Source organism: Helianthus annuus, chromosome 16 (assembly GCF_002127325.2).
Source record: "Helianthus annuus cultivar XRQ/B chromosome 16, HanXRQr2.0-SUNRISE, whole genome shotgun sequence".
Lineage (NCBI taxonomy): Eukaryota > Viridiplantae > Streptophyta > Magnoliopsida > Asterales > Asteraceae > Helianthus > Helianthus annuus.
The window spans coordinates 97,055,626-97,062,681 of record NC_035448.2 but is presented as its reverse complement, the minus strand read 5'-3'; the positions used below and the strand labels follow the sequence as shown (position 1 = coordinate 97,062,681).

At 40.0% G+C, this 7,056-nt stretch overlaps 1 non-coding gene across 1 annotated transcript; it reads right to left on the bottom strand.

Moving 5' to 3' along the window:
• Positions 1–6,690: 6,690 nt before the first annotated feature.
• On the bottom strand, positions 6,691–6,797 carry LOC118488697. Its single transcript, XR_004885241.1, has one exon. It is a non-coding gene; the product is annotated as a small nucleolar RNA R71 (small nucleolar RNA).
• Between the last annotated feature and the right edge of the window lie 259 nt (positions 6,798–7,056).

Genomic DNA, 7,056 nt, shown 5'->3' with positions numbered 1-7,056 from the left:
TAGCCCTTTGCAACCATTCTCGCTTTGTAGCGTACAACGTTCCCAGTTGGATCCAGTTTTGTTTTGAATACCCATTTACATCCTACGGGCTTGACACCGTTGGGTAATTCTACCAAATCCCAAACATTATTTTTCTTCATGGATTCAAGCTCATCAATCATTGCTTTATTCCATTCAGAAGACTGATCACTGCTATGGCTTCATTATAAGAGATAGGATCATTGAGCTTTCCAGCATCCGTTTCAGTTAGGTAGGTAACATAACCATCCCAATTAGTAGGTCTTCTAGGCCTAGATGACCTCCTAGGTGGATTAGCGGGTTCAACGTTGTCTTGGTTTTGAGCGTTTGATATGCCTTCATTGTGAGGTATAATGGGTTTTGATTGTGGAGGTGAATTTGGAGTTGGTGTAGTAGTTTCAGGTGCAGTTGTTACATCAGGTACAAGAGGAGTAAACGAAGTTATGGTAAGCGACAAGCCTCCCCCCCCCACCTCGCGTGTCTTGTACTTCTTGTAATTCTTCGTAAGGGTTGATACTGCTCCCACTGACCTTGAAATCCTCCAGGAACGCAGCACGCTTGGTTTCAACAATACGGGTGACATGGGAAGGATAATAGAAGTGATAACCCTTTGAGTGATCAGGATACTCGATAAAGAAGCAGGTAACTGTTTTAGGGACAGTTTCCTTACGAAAGGATTGTAAAGTTTTGCTTCAGCAATGCTGCCCCATACTTTCATATATTTAAGACTCGGTTTCCTTCGTGTCCAAAGTTCATAAGCGGTTTTAGGGACAAACTTAGAAGGAACTATATTGAGTATATGAACAGCTGCTTTTAACGCTTCAGTCTAGAGGAATAATGGTAAATTAGTGTTGGCTAACTTACTGCGCACCATGTTCATAAGGGTACGGTTTCTTCATTCAGCTACACCGTTTTGTTTAGGTGTACCAGGCATGGTGTATTAGTTTACAATCCCCTGGCCCTTACAAAACTCATAAAATGGATTAGGAGCTTGACCCACATCATTATGTCTTCCATAATATTCATCGCCACTATCTGAACTCACAACTTTAATTTGACTATCTAGTTGTTTTTCCACTTCAGCTTTATAATCTATAAAAGTTGTAAGAGATTCAGATTTTTCCTTAATGAGATACAACTACATGTAACGAGAATAATTATCAATGAAAGTGATTAATGACGTATGTCCAGTGATGCCAGCGATTTGGTAAGGACCACTAATGTTAGTATGAATGAGTTCTAATAAATTAGAGCTCCTAGTGGCCCCTTTCTTCTTCGCTAATGTCATTTTATCTGTAAGGCATTTGACACATGTTTCAAAATCAATGAAATCGAGAGGAGGTAAGACTTCATCCTTTACAATCCGATTTAACCGTTCTCTTGAGATGTGGCTTAAGCGTTGATGCCACAACATGGATGAAGTCTCTAAGTCTCGTTTCTATTTCATCTTTGTGAGTGATTCATTAATAATATTTGGCAACAAAGATTTGGAAAAATCATCATATAGTTCTAATCTATAAAGACCACCATCCAGAATGTCGGTACCATAAACAACGAAATCATAGAGAATAGAGAGTTTGCGATGACCATATGAAACAACAAAACCGTCTATGTCTAACTTTGGTCCTGATACAAGGTTCCGAGTTACCTCAGAAACATATAAGGTATCCTAAAGTTTAATGCATGAACCAGTTTTCATAAATAATTGTAATGTTCTTATGGCCTTCATTTCTAATTCCCGATCATCCACAACTTTAAGTGTTCTTTGGTTTCTTCCCAGCCTCAGATTGAAAGGAATCCCTGAGTAGAATTGGTTACATGAACCATAGAACTAGAATTAAACCACCAAGAATTAGCAGGAACATTTAAATTATTGGACTTAAGTATCATGAAAAAATCGTTACCTTTCTTAGCCAGCCACTCCTTAAAGTCGAGGCATTCTGTAACGCATCGTATTTCCGTGTTTCCATGTCTTTCGAAATACGAGTCCGTTTCTCTATTTTTTAGAATCGCCGTTGAAATCTGATCGAGAAGCGAATTAAAAACGGAAAAGAAGTACGCAATTTGCGCACTTTTACTCAACCGTCTCTCAAACGCGACAACGACGACTACCCACACTATTTTCAAAAAATATTTATTTATCTATTTATTTATGTGTTTTAAAATACAAAAATATCATTTACGACGTTACAGAGTGTTCGGATTATTTCTTTTTTTAATACGAGTTCACAAGAGATCTCGGGTCACTAAACTCGGGGATTGGGCTTGTGGGCCTTGGGCCCAAGCCCAAACCCACTAATTAAACCCTAATATTTATGACTAGTAACCCTAATCTTTTTTTTATCATCAGCCGCTCATGAGTCTGTCCCTCCCACTTCTCTTATTTTTATTTCTCTACAACCTTATCCTAAATCCTCCATCACAAAACAAAATGCAGAAATAGGATCCTGATGCTTCATCTCCTTCACTTACCAACACACATACGTATACCCCTCTACCTCCTAATTACACCTGCAACTCACAAACCCCTACCCCTTTACTGAGCTCTGGTAATCGCAGCTGCGACTCCGACCAGCAACACCCACTCCCCTTCATCTCTACCCCTCCTCTCCGATAAGCTCCAGCATATGGCGGCGACTACACAAGACGGGGGAAGAAGGAGAGACGAGAAAGAGACAGAGAGAGAGAGAGAACGAAGAAGAACGGCGACGCACGCCGTTTACCGGCGACCAACCGCCGTCGGCGGCGGAGCCGTGGCAGCAGTGGTCTTGATCGAGTCCGAGTTCGGTTCAGGTTATGTTTTCGTTTCAAGCTAAATCTCAGTTTCAATTCGGGTTTCTGCTATGTTTGGTTCGAGTTGTTTTTAGCGGGTTTATACTTTCATATTTCGGATTATAATTGTTCGGGTCTCGCTCGGTTCAGCAGATTCAGGTCTCGTTCGGTTCAGTCTTCATCGAGTCGATGTGGGGTCTTGGCTTGGCTCAGTTTTGGCTCGATTCAGTTCAACTCAGTTCATTTTAGTTCGGGTTCGGGTTCGGGTCAACAACTTTGGGTCGGGTCAGCGGCTCAGTCAACAGGTCAACTGTCAGATTAACGGGTTACTCACGAGACTTGGTATAATCTTAAACGACACAAATATTTATTATTATTGTTTATATAACTAGTTACTTGAATTTGTTTGGTAATAGTGTCTTTTAAATTTGTATATAAATACTCATATTTTCGTTATATTTCACGTATAATATTTATGTCATTGATTAATTGTTAAATTTTGAGCAAACGAATCGACAACTTGTGTTGTCGGGATCGTCCAAAAACAGAGGAAACTATGCCCGCTTTTTGTAAAAATCGGTAAAACGAACGTGTTAAATTTATAAAACGAAACCTGTCAAATTCGATTGATTTTTATAAAATAGATATAAATGTATATTTATTTTTACATCATTTCAACAATACTCTTGATAGACTCGATTCATAATTTTTACATAAACTATATAAAATATATATGAATATATATATATATATATATATATATATATATATATATATATATATCTTTATATCAACTCGTTATACTCGAAATTCCAATTCAAATCCTCCGTCGTAATTTCGTTTACTCATGCACCATCGTTTGCCCTTATAGGGTGACCTCGGTGTTCCATCCTCCTAATCTCTTACGCTCGTCGACACTTGGATAATCGGAAGACTTAGCAATTATGTGAGTATACTCGCAACCCCCTTTTTATGTTTACCACTTTTGCGGTGTAACATGTTAAACTATTAAAACCACACTTAACTTATTCTTTATGTAATGCATGAAAACAATCCTTATACATGAATACTATGTTGTTATACTTGATGCTTATACGTGGACCATACTTGTGTGATATACTATAGTCATTAGCTTTATACGAGCCTCCATTTGACATGTATAGCGCTATAGGAGTAACGCACCGCCCGTAGACTAGTGGTCATGTAGAATTATATCATTGTTGCGTAAACAGAGGGTTGACTAGAAATACTCACCTTTGCTTTCGCATTGAATTGTATTTTTAAACATGTTACAGGTTGATGATTGATGATGCTAAGAAATGGATTAGTGATGTGCACAAAATGCAACATATAAATTACATCAATTGTGGCATAAAACTAACCCTTTTTTAGTACTAATGTTGGAAAAAGTGTGCTTTTGTCTTCCTTTTGTATTTTCAGGATTAAATGAGCTCAAATGAACAAAAGAAGCAAAAAGACAGCTAAATCTAACATAAATACAAGAAAAGGAAAAAAAGTGGCATGCCCGACCTCCCGACAGCATCTTCCCAAGCAAAACAAAGAAGGCAGAAGGCTGAACACGCACCGTGCTCAGTGAGCACGGGGCCGTGCCCAAGTGGCAGCAGAAAAGACAAAGTCATAGAAGCTTCTGTTGCCCACCACGGGGCCGTGCCCAGCAGACACGGAGGCGTGGTCAACTCCCTGCAGACGCATTTATTGAAATTGCGAATTGCAATTAATGAAGAGAGAGAGTCAGATGGACACGGGGCTGTGCCCAGCGGACACGGGGCCATGCCCGAGCTTCTGTTCAGCCTATAAATAGGAGTGTTTGGAGCTCTTGCAACTCATCCCTTGGCACACCAGCTCTCTCACACTTCACCCACCACCCACCACCATCACAACACCATCATCCACCACCATCATCCATTGTCCATCACAGAGTGTGTGAGTCATCTCGGGATCCAAGATTGATCGTAAGAGTTCTTGACAATCAAAGGCCATGTTTGCCTAAGTCTCTTACATCCCTTGGTGAAGACAAGTGTCTAGTGTAATACTTTTTATTTTTAATCTTTTGCACTTTTTAATTGGTTTTGTATTAATGACTTTAATTACTAGTTTCTTATGTTGAAGGTGATTCTTCCTTATCGTTTGTCCGTGGTGTCTTGGCATTATTTTACAGTCTATATAAAATAAAAGATTTTCACCATTCATATCTCCACGGTCTATATGGAGGTATGTTGGCTACCTGGTCGGGGGATAAGGGAACGGTTTGGTAAGAATCTTGCCATTGTTCAGTGTATAGATCCTGCAAAGGACCTGGGTCAAATTTAGTAGGACCTCCTTCAATACCCAAAGGTATTGGATGGCGGGGGTCCAAACTCTTTGATCCCCTCATAAGTTAAACTACTATTAAAACTTTAACCCGGCTACTTAGGACTGAATCCCTGCTGACTCATACTACTTAGCCGAGGGTAACGTCGCCTTCAAAAAAGGGGCCTACCACATTATGCATTAATAACTTAATTAATTATCTTTCAATAATCCGACCCTTTAGGATTGTATCCTTGCTGACTCAAACTACTGGGTTGAGGGTAACGTCATCTTCAAAAGAGGGGCCTACTACAATAACTAAGATAATCTCTTAAACAAGTGCAAAAGTGCAAAAATAATCAAAGGTTACACTACACATGAGTCGGATCCAAGTGATTCATCTTGTCTATCTGTTTTATTTTTATTTTATTTTTCATCATTTTAGTTAGTTTTATTTTCTTAGTTTAAAAACCTTTTTCTAACATTTTGATTGATTAGACGTTGAGGATAAACCGGTACTAACAGCTCTTGTGTCCTTGGACGACCTCGGTATCTTACCAACACTATACTACGTCCACGATGGGTGCACTTGCCCATATGTGTGTTTACTGTTAGTAAATATCGTGTTTTATAAATTTAAAACTTGGCTAAAAGTGTAAAAAGGGCTTAAAATATATACCTAAATTATATTACACCTAACGCACATCAAGTTTTTGGCGCCGTTGCCGGGGACACAAGGATTTTAAGAAAGTTAGGAATCAACGGCCTAATCATTTTTTCTATTTTGTTTTTATTTTTTTTAGGATTTTCTTAATTTTTCAGCTTCTGCAGGGCTCAGCACGGGCCGTGCCTAGCATTGTCACCGGCAGTTTTTATTTTCCGAAGTTACAGAGGGTTGAGCACGGGGCCGTGTCGGTGCAACACGGGGCCGTGTCCAACTTTCCAGTAACAGGGATCCGGAAAACAATCGCTGTATCTCCGACCACGGGCCGTGTTCACTGAGCACGGGGCCGTGGTGAACTTTCTGACCAACATTCTTTTCTGTTTTTATTGCAGGACTTGGAACTGGACGCCACATCTGAACCTTCTACATAGTGTATGAGCTCCAGTTCTAGTAGAGACATAAAAGAACCTCTAGAAGAACCCGAACGCTTTCTGAGAAAAAGACTTAAAGCTAAAAACTAAGAGAAGGTTTCGGGGGACTCACTTCCAATGGCGAACCAATGTACCCTTATGGATTACCTACGGCCCACCGTGGGTAATCTCGGCGCCGCTATCAATGCACCGAATGTTGAAGCTAACAACTTCGAACTTCGGCCACATTTGATTCAAATGCTTCAAAACTCCGCAACCTTCCATAGGCTTGCGGGCGAGGATCCCCACCTACATATTACTAATTTCTTAGAAATATGTGATACCTTTCGGATCAATGGAGCATCAAATGACGCCATCCGCCTTCAAATGTTTCCATTTTCACTAAAAGACCGAGCGAAAGCTTGGCTCAACGCCCTCCCAGTTGGTTCGGTAAACACCTGGGATGAACTAGCCCAAAAGTTTCTATATAAGTATTTCCCTCCTGCTAAAACGGCTAAATTAATGACTGAAATTAATACATATTCACAAGAGGATAGGGAATCCTTATATGAAACTTGGGAAAGGTTCAAGGAGCTATTGCGAAAGTGTCCCTATCACGGTCTTGCGATATGGCAACAAGTATCCACTTTCTATAATGGGTTGTTGCCACACACGAGACAAACACTTGACTCTAGCTCCGGGGGACTTTTAGGTAATCGCCGCCCACATAAAATATACAATCAAATCGAGGAAATTGCTCCAAACAATTTTCAGTGGCACACTCCCCAAGGCAATAAATCTATTGCCTCGGGCGCCCATAAGGTTGATGAAAGCACTTCTTTACAAGCCCAAATCGAGGCCCATTCTTAAAAAATTAAAAGG